This window comes from Vicugna pacos, unplaced genomic scaffold (genome assembly GCF_048564905.1).
Source record: "Vicugna pacos unplaced genomic scaffold, VicPac4 scaffold_195, whole genome shotgun sequence".
Lineage (NCBI taxonomy): Eukaryota > Metazoa > Chordata > Mammalia > Artiodactyla > Camelidae > Vicugna > Vicugna pacos.
Genome location: NW_027328874.1, coordinates 613,467 through 628,210, shown reverse-complemented (window position 1 = coordinate 628,210; position 14,744 = coordinate 613,467). Strand labels below are relative to the sequence as shown.

The 14,744-nt window shown below is 44.2% G+C and overlaps 2 long non-coding RNA genes across 2 annotated transcripts; both read right to left on the bottom strand.

Moving 5' to 3' along the window:
* Positions 1-4,372: 4,372 nt before the first annotated feature.
* LOC140695307 (uncharacterized) lies at positions 4,373-9,389 on the bottom strand. The gene is made up of 4 exons (XR_012071013.1): positions 9,244-9,389; positions 5,971-6,043; positions 4,803-4,915; positions 4,373-4,595 (listed from the first exon to the last, which is right to left on the bottom strand). It is a non-coding gene; the product is annotated as an uncharacterized lncRNA (long non-coding RNA).
* A 277-nt stretch (positions 9,390-9,666) lies between these two features.
* Positions 9,667-14,683, bottom strand: LOC140695305 (uncharacterized). The gene is made up of 4 exons (XR_012071010.1): positions 14,538-14,683; positions 11,265-11,337; positions 10,097-10,209; positions 9,667-9,889 (listed from the first exon to the last, which is right to left on the bottom strand). It is a non-coding gene; the product is annotated as an uncharacterized lncRNA (long non-coding RNA).
* Positions 14,684-14,744: the final 61 nt, after the last annotated feature.

Here is a 14,744-nt window from a genome sequence, read left to right as displayed (position 1 = left end):
TCTCCATAGACCAGCATAATTGAAGCAGGGTTCTCCTAGCTAGAATGCCTCTAGGTGCTTTTGGATTCAAACCTAAATGTATATACTTGGTTTTTTCCTCTTGTATTTTCCTAGAGAGGGATGTTACCCCTTGAAATGCCAATATTGGCCAGTAGGTGTCATTGGGAGTAAAGGGCACGAATGCACAAGTGTATCCAAGTTTGGGGGTTATTTCAAGTTTCCAATAGTTATTTCATGGTTCCTGTTGGTTTCGGAGGCTTCAACCGTAAAGAGCCGACATGAACCCTTTAACAGTTTGGACTGCCAATTTGCATTCTATCTGTCTAGGTTTTCCGTCGAGCTGACAAAATGTTACCAAAATTGACAAGTCTGGCTACTAGTTCGATTGAGTGTGTTTCAAAAAATAACTTCATTTTCGTATAACTCCCAAAACATGTAAATGAATTCTTTTAAACTTCTTAAAGACTGCAAATGAGATATCAACACAATGTCAAAACAGGTGTATTCGGACCATCCCTCCCACCACGGCTGTGTTGAAACAAAGAGCTAAGCAAATATCACATTTCTGTGAAATGTATCTGGATATTGTTGATTAATCGATGCCCAGTTGGCAGAGAAGAAGTGCAACCTGCACTCACTCGCTCCCATGAACAGAGCAATGGAAACATCCACTCACCCAGCCCTTGGCACAGGACACTTGCCAAAGAGAGGTCTGTTACTTCCAAAGACAGGATGAGGCCTCAGGACACCTGGAAGCAGGAGAAAGCAAAGAAGGAAATGGAATCCAGTGAGGGTCTGACCCCTGGTGATGGAGCAACAAGGGTGAAACTCTGTTTAACTTGGACGAACACTCTCAAGCGGACAGGAGACATGGGATAGAAGGTAATGTGCTGAGATTTACAAGAGTGCACAGCAGATTCTTGGCTGACAGAACTCAAAGTAACCAGCGCAAAATATCCCCACAGTTGATTCTGAGACTAAGATCCCAGCTGCCAAATTTGAGGTAGCAGAGGCAACGTTCTGTGAGGGATAGGGCTACGAATGATGGCACACGCTGAGTCTCAGGGATCTGGAGTGCATTGTGGGATGTGGTGGGTCGAATCAAGAGAGCAAACCAAAATGTGTACCAATGATAAAGCATCAAAACTGGTCACGTGGTTGAGATTACTGATATGTCCCATGGCCACACCCAGTGCATCTGCAGGACCAGGGACCAATTGGGCATTTTGCCAATAGAGCACGTGTGGGGCTAAATCAGAGATATCGTTCATCTGGTCTGAGGGATTCAGGGGGCCTTGGTTTTGAAATCAGAATGAAAAGACTTATGATCTGCTACATTCATAACCTGGGCTGGGATTATGGTTTGGTTTGAGGCACAGGATACGCAACAGCTGTGTGGTTGCCTTCGTGCACCCGTGCCACAAGGATGAGAGGACAAGGAAGAGTGGTCCAAGTCCACAGCGTTGGAAGAGGAAGCATTACCTACAGCATTATCTCTCTAAAGCGGATGCTACATTTTGGATGGCACCAGCACGGTACAGCACCGAGGACACCAAGGTAGGTCTGCGGGATCATTCCAGCAGGCCCTGATATGGGACATCCATAGATATGCTTCCACTGGTGTTTCTGTAGACAGAGAAGCTCTGAGAAGATCTGCTTTCATTGGGACATTCCCGTGGAACTACAAAGCACAAGCGCACTCTCAGTTTGCTGTTTTGGAAACACTCCAAAATGACATAGAGCAGAATGCAGAGCTGAGAACCTTTAGAAGCTTCATTTCCACAAGAGGAAGTGTCCTGCGCACTTTCAGAATTGTGAGATAAGCATTATCAAAATGATGTTATGCAAATCGAAATAGTATTGGTTTTTCATCAAAACTAATGCAACAACAGCAATTGGAGATATACCAGACAACACACACAGGAACACGATATGGCATCAATGTCTAGGAGAAATTGTCCGCACAGAAATCCCATGGAATTGCGTAGAGCCAAAAGTCTAAAATTTTCACTTAACAAAGCCCTAGAATTCCACATTACATACCTGATATTACCTGAGCAGTAGAGGTGAAGAAGTACAGTAAAAGAAACAGGAAGTACCATTTTCAGTTCCAAAGATATTGAAGGCCCAAAAGATAAGCTTTCAAACAACTAGACTGCAAAATGCTATCCAGACCATGTGTTGAAAATGGAGGTCAGGAAATCACTGAAAAACAACAGTGCCTCAGAATCACATAAGGCAGAATACCGGAAAAGGGGAAGAGAAAGTCTAAAGACGAGCCAAAAAATATCAGGAAACTCAATGGATGTGATAATATCAGGGATAAAATTTAGTCGTAAGCAGACTAGATAATGCAGAGGGACGTGTGAATGACTGTGAAGACATGGGATCAGAAAAACCTCGGTCAGAAGCAGACATAGGATAGCAAGTGCAAAGCAATGTAAACATTGCTGTTGAACCCTGGGTTAAGACAGGGCATGAAAGACTAGAATTCATAAGGGTCCCAGATGGAAAAGCAAGAGATAAGGAAACAAAAAATGTCTGAAAATTTATCTGTAGAAAAATCAGACAGAAACTTCATGAAAGCCAAGAAAGAATCATGTATGCGAATTCAGGAATTACACAGCATCCAAAGGAGGTGGAACCCCAATAGACCTACCAGCAGCTGTATGATTCAAATCAACAAAGCTCACGAATATCACAGTGATTTAAAATGCACCTGGAGGAAACAACATAGTCACAAGGGAACCTCAAGAGGGGATTCAGCTGATATCTCGGCAGCAATATTGCAGGAGAGGGAGGAGTGCCAGGACACAGACCATATCCTGAATGGCCAAATGCTGCCACCTAGGGGAGCCTATGCCACATGACCGCCATTCCTAATAACGGCAGAGCTAGAAAATTCCACAAACCGGCAAATCTTAAAAGAATTCAGCAGTTCAAAACTTATCCTACAAGAATGGTTGAGAAATCTACCCTGAATAGAAAAGCAGCAAGATGAAATGGAAAGAAGAAACCATTTTTGGAAATGCAAGAAGAGCATGAGTGGCAAAGAAGAAACAAGAAGAAGGCAAGGAGGACATCAAAATCCTAAAGATGGGAGAGGGAAGCAGGAAATCATAGGTGATTGGAAGCACTCTCTTAAGTGAATCAGCTTATTTGACTCTCTGTTTCAAGCTTAAGGAGAGATGCATGGCCTGTCGTGTTTGCAATACAAGCGAGAAGCAGACCAACAAAAAATCAAACCAACAAACAAACACCAAAATGGTACGGTTGGCTGATATTTACCAAGGGAAACATGATTATTCAAAAGAAAATACTTAAGGTGATGTCAAGGATAATTCAGCATGCATCGACCCATTATCGCGGCTTGCATGTACTCTGCACACTTGTATTCGGAGGCGTGCATTCATATTCGTAAATTTTGATTCATAAGAACATATCGTGACCTAACCCTAATGCCGATTTGGAATCAAATGGATTCCTAGTCCGTGATGTAGACTTGTATGTCTTCCAACAGGATGAAGGAATGCCATATTCTAGGCTACGTAGAGAAGAATTGTAAGAAGCCTATAACAAAGGAAAATAGCTCTGCCAAAGTGTACTAAGAGCAAAAGAGACTGACAGCAAAGTGCACATTCGGGTTGGTTTCATTTCTTGGAATTTCAGCCCCCATGAAACCAATGGATCCATGTCCTGAGAGTGCGGGTGTTTCGGCAGAAATCAGGTGACGCATCTGTATTCCGGGTGTACGGATATTACAGGAACATAAGTCTCCTTTATTGGGTCTCTGTGTACTGTGAACTGTTAGAAAGTTTAAAGACGTGTGAAACCATCAACTGAAAAGGGACACATTTCCCTCCATTGTTACGGTGCATAGAGATCTGAGCAAAAGGAAAGAGGGAAGAAGAAAGGCCCATGGGACGCTAGTGGGTAGAATCACATTTACCTTAGGAACCTCTCGTCGGATGCAGCCCCTCCCCCAACACTGACAAGATGCAGCAGCCATTGGGGATTTCAGTTACCGGTTGGATTCCAGGTGGAATGTTGGTGTGTACCGCGAGGCTTGTTGTGGCTGTTGGATCCTAGGTAACCGGGCAGAGTTCTGTGGGTGGATCAGTGTGATGGAGGGGCTGCCGCCCTCTGTGGAGCTTGGCTTAAGTGTTTGGTCCGGGAAGCTGTGTAAGTTCGAGATACTGCTGCTGCCCAAAGACCTGAGTTCACAGGTCAGTTTCCAGAAACTGAAAGGGCAGACAGTGGAAGATCTGCCTGTCATCAGCTTACTGGTCAGGCTCCGAGGTACTTTCAGACTTGCCCAGTCCTGGTGAAGTCGACTTTAGGGGAGACACGAAGACAAGCTGGCCGAAAAGCTGGCTGCACGGATTGAGGAGAGATGCGAACAGATGGATGAGAGATGTTCTGCTACAATGGAGAATACTGGCGTGGAGACAGCTGTAGAGGATACCAGGCTCAAAAGACATTCATGAGACATATTGAACCTCGCTGATACTGGCAGAAACATACGGAGTGCCAACGTGGACTTGAGGAAGTTCCTCAATTCTCTTCTCCAAGAATGGGTCCAACGTTTCTGACGTCTGAAAGAGAAGAGATGGCAGAGATGATCAAAACGCTACTGTTCTTGGAAGTGGTCGTGAGAATCCACACGTCCCAAGGGGCATTCCCAAGCCATTCAGACCAGAATTCACCAAGCCCAGGTAAAATTTTTCCCAGGTTGGGCATAGCTAGCAAGCACTTGCCCTTCCATCCCCTCCACTCAGGCATCCATTTTGAAGGATCAGTACCTGAGCTGCAATGAAGCCATTACGAGAAGAGCAAGCCCCTCCTAGAATCAGAGTTCCTCCAGCTTCACAATCTGTGAACAACAGTGAACTCCTTAAAGGTCAAATAATCTCGGCTGAAATAGATAGGAATTGAATACTTAGCTCAAACCTAGAAACGATGGCCTTCCGCTAGATTCAGCAAATGTTGTTTTTATGTCTTCCCTGGGGTGAAGGGAGTGTGGTAAGTGAGGGGAATCTTTGACTGAACTTGAATCTGTATTAGGCCTCAGTTTTTCCAGACAGTATAGGTTAATAGTACAAGTCAGAAAGTGAACTGTACTGTAAAAGTCGCCAATGATATTAAAGACACAGCTTATGTGGATCGTCTTTCACTTGAGTCAAGCCCCCGTGGGCACTATATTATGCGGGTGCAACATGGTTGCGTTAAATGGCTTTACCAAACATGATCGGATGATTAAGCGTTCTCATCACTGATAGAAGAACACCTGGTTCTCAATAGACTACCATAGCTGAGGCAGAGTTCTCATAGCTCTAATGCCTCAAGGTGCTTTTGGATTCAAACCTAAATGTATATATTTGTTTTGTTTTCTCTAGTAATTTCCTAGAGAGGGATGTTACTCCTTGAAATGCCAACATTGGCCAGTAGGTGTCATTTGGAGTAAAGGGCATCACATGCACAAGTATATCCAAGGTTGGGGGTTATTTCATATTTTAAATAGTTAATTCATGGTTCCTGTTGTGTTCGGAGGCTTCAACCGTTAAGAGCTGACATGACCCCTTGAACAGTTTGGACTGCTAGTTTGCATTCTATCTGTCTAGCTTTTCCGTAGAACTGACACAATGTTACCAAAATTGACAAGTCTGGCTTCTAGGTCGATTTACTGTGTTTCAAAAAATAACTCCATTTTCGTATAACTCCCAAAACATGTAAATGAGTTCTGTTAAACTTCTTAAAGACTGCAAATGGGATATCAACACAATGTCAAAATAGTTGTCTTCGGACAATCCCTCCCACCACGGCTGTATAGAAACAAAGAGCTAAGCAAATATCACATTTCTGTGAAATGTATCTGGATAGTGTTGATTCATCGATGCCCAGTTGGCAGAGAAGAAGTGCAACCTGCACTCACTCGCTCCCATGAACAGAGCAATGGAAACATCCACTCACCCAGCCCTTGGCACAGGACACTTGCCGAAGAGAGGTCTGTTACTTCCAAAGACAGGATGAGGCCTCAGGACACCTGGAAGCAGGAGAAAGCAAAGAAGGAAATGGAATCCAGTGAGGGTCTGACCCCTGGTGATGGAGCAACAAGGGTGAAACTCTGTTTAACTTGGACGCACACTCTCAAGCGGACAGGAGACATGGGATAGAAGGTAATGTGCTGAGATTTACAAGAGTGCACAGCAGATTCTTGGCTGACAGAACTCAAAGTAACCAGCGCAAAATATCCCCACAGTTGATTCTGAGACTAAGATCCCAGCTGCCAAATTTGAGGTAGCAGAGGCAACGTTCTGTGAGGGATAGGGCTACGAATGATGGCACACGCTGAGTCTCAGGGATCTGGAGTGCATTGTGGGATGTGGTGGGTCGAATCAAGAGAGCAAACCAAAATGTGTACCAATGATAAAGCATCAAAACTGGTCACGTGGTTGAGATTACTGATATGTCCCATGGCCACACCCAGTGCATCTGCAGGACCAGGGACCAATTGGGCATTTTGCCAATAGAGCACGTGTGGGGCTAAATCAGAGATATCGTTCATCTGGTCTGAGGGATCCAGGGGGCCTTGGTTTTGAAATCAGAATGAAAAGACTTATGATCTGCTACATTCATAACCTGGGCTGGGATTATGGTTTGGTTTGAGGCACAGGATACGCAACAGCTGTGTGGTTGCCTTCGTGCACCCGTGCCACAAGGATGAGAGGAAAAGGAAGAGTGGTCCAAGTCCACAGCGTTGGAAGAGGAAGCATTACCTACAGCATTATCTCTCTAAAGCGGATGCTACATTTTGGATGGCACCAGCACGGTACAGCACCGAGGACACCAAGGTAGGTCTGCGGGATCATTCCAGCAGGCCCTGATATGGGACATCCATAGATATGCTTCCACTGGTGTTTCTGTAGACAGAGAAGCTCTGAGAAGATCTGCTTTCATTGGGACATTCCCGTGGAACTACAAAGCACAAGCGCACTCTCAGTTTGCTGTTTTGGAAACACTCCAAAATGACATAGAGCAGAATGCAGAGCTGAGAACCTTTAGAAGCTTCATTTCCACAAGAGGAAGTGTCCTGCGCACTTTCAGAATTGTGAGATAAGCATTATCAAAATGATGTTATGCAAATCGAAATAGTATTGGTTTTTCATCAAAACTAATGCAACAACAGCAATTGGAGATATACCAGACAACACACACAGGAACATGATATGGCATCAATGTCTAGGAGAAATTGTCCGCACAGAAATCCCATGGAATTGCGTAGAGCCAAAAGTCTAAAATTTTCACTTAACAAAGCCCTAGAAGTCCACATTACATACCTGATATTACCTGAGCAGTAGAGGTGAAGAAGTACAGTAAAAGAAACAGGAAGTACCATTTTCAGTTCCAAAGATATTGAAGGCCCAAAAGATAAGCTTTCAAACAACTAGACTGCAAAACGCTATCCAGACCATGTGTTGAAAATGGAGGTCAGGAAATCACTGAAAAACAACAGTGTCTCAGAATCACATAAGGCAGAATACCGGAAAAGGGGAAGAGAAAGTCTAAAGACGAGCCAAAAAATATCAGGAAACTCAATGGATGTGATAATATCAGGGATAAAATTTAGTCGTAAGCAGACTAGATAATGCAGAGGGACGCGTGAATGACTGTGAAGACATGGGATCAGAAAAACCTCGGTCAGAAGCAGACATAGGAAAGCAAGTGCAAAGCAATGTAAACATTGCTGTTGAACCCTGGGTTAAGACAGGGCATGAAAGACTAGAATTCATAAGGGTCCCAGATGGAAAAGCAAGAGATAAGGAAACAAAAAATGTCTGAAAATTTATCTGTAGAAAAATCAGACAGAAACTTCATGAAAGCCAAGAAAGAATCATGTATGCGAATTCAGGAATTACACAGCATCCAAAGGAGGTGGAATCCCAATAGACCTACCAGCAGCTGTATGATTCAAATCAACAAAGCTCACGAATATCACAGTGATTTAAAATGCACCTGGAGGAAACAACATAGTCACAAGGGAACCTCAAGAGGGGATTCAGCTGATATCTCGGCAGCAATATTGCAGGAGAGGGAGGAGTGCCAGGACACAGACCATATCCTGAATGGCCAAATGCTGCCACCTAGGGGAGCCTATGCCACATGACCGCCATTCCTAATAACGGCAGAGCTAGAAAATTCCACAAACCGGCAAATCTTAAAAGAATTCAGCAGTTCAAAACTTATCCTACAAGAATGGTTGAGAAATCTACCCTGAATAGAAAAGCAGCAAGATGAAATGGAAAGAAGAAACCATTTTTGGAAATGCAAGAAGAGCATGAGTGGCAAAGAAGAAACAAGAAGAAGGCAAGGAGGACATCAAAACCCTAAAGATGGGAGAGGGAAGCAGGAAATCATAGGTGATTGGAAGCACTCTCTTAAGTGAATCAGCTTATTTGACTCTCTGTTTCAAGCTTAAGGAGAGATGCATGGCCTGTCGTGTTTGCAATACAAGCGAGAAGCAGACCAACAAAGAATCAAACCAACAAAGAAACACCAAAATGGTACGGTTGGCTGATATTTACCAAGGGAACCATGATTATTCAAAAGAAAATACTTAAGGTGATGTCAAGGATCATTCAGCATGCATCGACCCATTAACGCGGCTTGCATGTACTCAGCACACTTGTATTCGGAGGCGTGCATTCATATTCGTAAATTTTGATTCATAAGAACATATCGTGACCTAACCCTAATGCCGATTTGGAATCAAATGGATTCCTAGTCCGTGATGTAGACTTGTATGTCTTCCAAAAGGATGAAGGAATGCCATATTCTAGGCTACGTAGAGAAGAATTGTAAGAAGCCTATAACAAAGGAAAATAGCTCTGCCAAAGTGTACTAAGAGCAAAAGAGACTGACAGCAAAGTGCACATTCGGGTTGGTTTCATTTCTTGGAATTTCAGCCCCCATGAAACCAATGGATCCATGTCCTGAGAGTGCGGGTGTTTCGGCAGAAATCAGGTGACGCATCTGTATTCCGGGTGTACGGATATTACAGGAACATAAGTCTCCTTTATTGGGTCTCTGTGTACTGTGAACTGTTAGAAAGTTTAAAGACGTGTGAAACCATCAACTGAAAAGGGACACATTTCCCTCCATTGTTACGGTGCATAGAGATCTGAACAAAAGGAAAGAGGGAAGAAGAAAGGCCCATGGGACGCTAGTGGGTAGAATCACATTTACCTTAGGAACCTCTCGTCGGATGCAGCCCCTCCCCCAACACTGACAAGATGCAGCAGCCATTGGGGATTTCAGTTACCGGTTGGATTCCAGGTGGAATGTTGGTGTGTACCGCGAGGCTTGTTGTGGCTGTTGGATCCTAGGTAACCGGGCAGAGTTCTGTGGGTGGATCAGTGTGATGGAGGGGCTGCCGCCCTCTGTGGAGCTTGGCTTAAGTGTTTGGTCCGGGAAGCTGTGTAAGTTCGAGATACTGCTGCTGCCCAAAGACCTGAGTTCACAGGTCAGTTTCCAGAAACTGAAAGGGCAGACAGTGGAAGATCTGCCTGTCATCAGCTTACTGGTCAGGCTCCAAGGTACTTTCAGACTTGCCCAGTCCTGGTGAAGTCGACTTTAGGGGAGACACGAAGACAAGCTGGCCGAAAAGCTGGCTGCACGGATTGAGGAGAGATGCGAACAGATGGATGAGAGATGTTCTGCTACAATGGAGAATACTGGCGTGGAGACAGCTGTAGAGGATACCAGGCTCAAAAGACATTCATGAGACATATTGAACCTCGCTGATACTGGCAGAAACATACGGAGTGCCAACGTGGACTTGAGGAAGTTCCTCAATTCTCTTCTCCAAGAATGGGTCCAACGTTTCTGACGTCTGAAAGAGAAGAGATGGCAGAGATGATCAAAACGCTACTGTTCTTGGAAGTGGTCGTGAGAATCCACACGTCCCAAGGGGCATTCCCAAGCCATTCAGACCAGAATTCACCAAGCCCAGGTAAAATTTTTCCCAGGTTGGGCCTAGCTAGCAAGCACTTGCCCTTCCATCCCCTCCACTCAGGCATCCATTTTGAAGGATCAGTACCTGAGCTGCAATGAAGCCATTACGAGAAGAGCAAGCCCCTCCTAGAATCAGAGTTCCTCCAGCTTCACAATCTGTGAACAACAGTGAACTCCTTAAAGGTCAAATAATCTCGGCTGAAATAGATAGGAATTGAATACTTAGCTCAAACCTAGAAACGATGGCCTTCCGCTAGATTCAGCAAATGTTGTTTTTATGTCTTCCCTGGGGTGAAGGGAGTGTGGTAAGTGAGGGGAATCTTTGACTGAACTTGAATCTGTATTAGGCCTCAGTTTTTCCAGACAGTATAGGTTAATAGTACAAGTCAGAAAGTGAACTGTACTGTAAAAGTCGCCAATGATATTAAAGACACAGCTTATGTGGATCGTCTTTCACTTGAGTCAAGCCCCCGTGGGCACTATATTATGCGGGTGCAACATGGTTGCGTTAAATGGCTTTACCAAACATGATCGGATGATTAAGCGTTCTCATCACTGATAGAAGAACACCTGGTTCTCAATAGACTACCATAGCTGAGGCAGAGTTCTCATAGCTCTAATGCCTCAAGGTGCTTTTGGATTCAAACCTAAATGTATATATTTGTTTTGTTTTCTCTAGTAATTTCCTAGAGAGGGATGTTACTCCTTGAAATGCCAACATTGGCCAGTAGGTGTCATTTGGAGTAAAGGGCATCACATGCACAAGTATATCCAAGGTTGGGGGATATTTCATATTTTAAATAGTTATTTCATGGTTCCTGTTGTGTTCGGAGGCTTCAACCGTTAAGAGCTGACATGACCCCTTGAACAGTTTGGACTGCTAATTTGCATTCTATCTGTCTAGCTTTTCCGTAGAGCTGACACAATGTTACCAAAATTGACAAGTCTGGCTTCTAGGTCGATTTAGTGTGTTTCAAAAAATAACTCCATTTTCGTATAACTCCCAAAACATGTAAATGAGTTCTGTTAAACTTCTTAAAGACTGCAAATGGGATATCAACACAATGTCAAAATAGTTGTCTTCGGACAATCCCTCCCACCACGGCTGTATAGAAACAAAGAGCTAAGCAAATATCACATTTCTGTGAAATGTATCTGGATAGTGTTGATTCATCGATGCCCAGTTGGCAGAGAAGAAGTGCAACCTGCACTCACTCGCTCCCATGAACAGAGCAATGGAAACATCCACTCACCCAGCCCTTGGCACAGGACACTTGCCGAAGAGAGGTCTGTTACTTCCAAAGACAGGATGAGGCCTCAGGACACCTGGAAGCAGGAGAAAGCAAAGAAGGAAATGGAATCCAGTGAGGGTCTGACCCCTGGTGATGGAGCAACAAGGGTGAAACTCTGTTTAACTTGGACGCACACTCTCAAGCGGACAGGAGACATGGGATAGAAGGTAATGTGCTGAGATTTACAAGAGTGCACAGCAGATTCTTGGCTGACAGAACTCAAAGTAACCAGCGCAAAATATCCCCACAGTTGATTCTGAGACTAAGATCCCAGCTGCCAAATTTGAGGTAGCAGAGGCAACGTTCTGTGAGGGATAGGGCTACGAATGATGGCACACGCTGAGTCTCAGGGATCTGGAGTGCATTGTGGGATGTGGTGGGTCGAATCAAGAGAGCAAACCAAAATGTGTACCAATGATAAAGCATCAAAACTGGTCACGTGGTTGAGATTACTGATATGTCCCATGGCCACACCCAGTGCATCTGCAGGACCAGGGACCAATTGGGCATTTTGCCAATAGAGCACGTGTGGGGCTAAATCAGAGATATCGTTCATCTGGTCTGAGGGATCCAGGGGGCCTTGGTTTTGAAATCAGAATGAAAAGACTTATGATCTGCTACATTCATAACCTGGGCTGGGATTATGGTTTGGTTTGAGGCACAGGATACGCAACAGCTGTGTGGTTGCCTTCGTGCACCCGTGCCACAAGGATGAGAGGAAAAGGAAGAGTGGTCCAAGTCCACAGCGTTGGAAGAGGAAGCATTACCTACAGCATTATCTCTCTAAAGCGGATGCTACATTTTGGATGGCACCAGCACGGTACAGCACCGAGGACACCAAGGTAGGTCTGCGGGATCATTCCAGCAGGCCCTGATATGGGACATCCATAGATATGCTTCCACTGGTGTTTCTGTAGACAGAGAAGCTCTGAGAAGATCTGCTTTCATTGGGACATTCCCGTGGAACTACAAAGCACAAGCGCACTCTCAGTTTGCTGTTTTGGAAACACTCCAAAATGACATAGAGCAGAATGCAGAGCTGAGAACCTTTAGAAGCTTCATTTCCACAAGAGGAAGTGTCCTGCGCACTTTCAGAATTGTGAGATAAGCATTATCAAAATGATGTTATGCAAATCGAAATAGTATTGGTTTTTCATCAAAACTAATGCAACAACAGCAATTGGAGATATACCAGACAACACACACAGGAACATGATATGGCATCAATGTCTAGGAGAAATTGTCCGCACAGAAATCCCATGGAATTGCGTAGAGCCAAAAGTCTAAAATTTTCACTTAACAAAGCCCTAGAAGTCCACATTACATACCTGATATTACCTGAGCAGTAGAGGTGAAGAAGTACAGTAAAAGAAACAGGAAGTACCATTTTCAGTTCCAAAGATATTGAAGGCCCAAAAGATAAGCTTTCAAACAACTAGACTGCAAAACGCTATCCAGACCATGTGTTGAAAATGGAGGTCAGGAAATCACTGAAAAACAACAGTGTCTCAGAATCACATAAGGCAGAATACCGGAAAAGGGGAAGAGAAAGTCTAAAGACGAGCCAAAAAATATCAGGAAACTCAATGGATGTGATAATATCAGGGATAAAATTTAGTCGTAAGCAGACTAGATAATGCAGAGGGACGCGTGAATGACTGTGAAGACATGGGATCAGAAAAACCTCGGTCAGAAGCAGACATAGGAAAGCAAGTGCAAAGCAATGTAAACATTGCTGTTGAACCCTGGGTTAAGACAGGGCATGAAAGACTAGAATTCATAAGGGTCCCAGATGGAAAAGCAAGAGATAAGGAAACAAAAAATGTCTGAAAATTTATCTGTAGAAAAATCAGACAGAAACTTCATGAAAGCCAAGAAAGAATCATGTATGCGAATTCAGGAATTACACAGCATCCAAAGGAGGTGGAATCCCAATAGACCTACCAGCAGCTGTATGATTCAAATCAACAAAGCTCACGAATATCACAGTGATTTAAAATGCACCTGGAGGAAACAACATAGTCACAAGGGAACCTCAAGAGGGGATTCAGCTGATATCTCGGCAGCAATATTGCAGGAGAGGGAGGAGTGCCAGGACACAGACCATATCCTGAATGGCCAAATGCTGCCACCTAGGGGAGCCTATGCCACATGACCGCCATTCCTAATAACGGCAGAGCTAGAAAATTCCACAAACCGGCAAATCTTAAAAGAATTCAGCAGTTCAAAACTTATCCTACAAGAATGGTTGAGAAATCTACCCTGAATAGAAAAGCAGCAAGATGAAATGGAAAGAAGAAACCATTTTTGGAAATGCAAGAAGAGCATGAGTGGCAAAGAAGAAACAAGAAGAAGGCAAGGAGGACATCAAAACCCTAAAGATGGGAGAGGGAAGCAGGAAATCATAGGTGATTGGAAGCACTCTCTTAAGTGAATCAGCTTATTTGACTCTCTGTTTCAAGCTTAAGGAGAGATGCATGGCCTGTCGTGTTTGCAATACAAGCGAGAAGCAGACCAACAAAGAATCAAACCAACAAAGAAACACCAAAATGGTACGGTTGGCTGATATTTACCAAGGGAACCATGATTATTCAAAAGAAAATACTTAAGGTGATGTCAAGGATCATTCAGCATGCATCGACCCATTAACGCGGCTTGCATGTACTCAGCACACTTGTATTCGGAGGCGTGCATTCATATTCGTAAATTTTGATTCATAAGAACATATCGTGACCTAACCCTAATGCCGATTTGGAATCAAATGGATTCCTAGTCCGTGATGTAGACTTGTATGTCTTCCAAAAGGATGAAGGAATGCCATATTCTAGGCTACGTAGAGAAGAATTGTAAGAAGCCTATAACAAAGGAAAATAGCTCTGCCAAAGTGTACTAAGAGCAAAAGAGACTGACAGCAAAGTGCACATTCGGGTTGGTTTCATTTCTTGGAATTTCAGCCCCCATGAAACCAATGGATCCATGTCCTGAGAGTGCGGGTGTTTCGGCAGAAATCAGGTGACGCATCTGTATTCCGGGTGTACGGATATTACAGGAACATAAGTCTCCTTTATTGGGTCTCTGTGTACTGTGAACTGTTAGAAAGTTTAAAGACGTGTGAAACCATCAACTGAAAAGGGACACATTTCCCTCCATTGTTACGGTGCATAGAGATCTGAACAAAAGGAAAGAGGGAAGAAGAAAGGCCCATGGGACGCTAGTGGGTAGAATCACATTTACCTTAGGAACCTCTCGTCGGATGCAGCCCCTCCCCCAACACTGACAAGATGCAGCAGCCATTGGGGATTTCAGTTACCGGTTGGATTCCAGGTGGAATGTTGGTGTGTACCGCGAGGCTTGTTGTGGCTGTTGGATCCTAGGTAACCGGGCAGAGTTCTGTGGGTGGATCAGTGTGATGGAGGGGCTGCCGCCCTCTGTGGAGCTTGG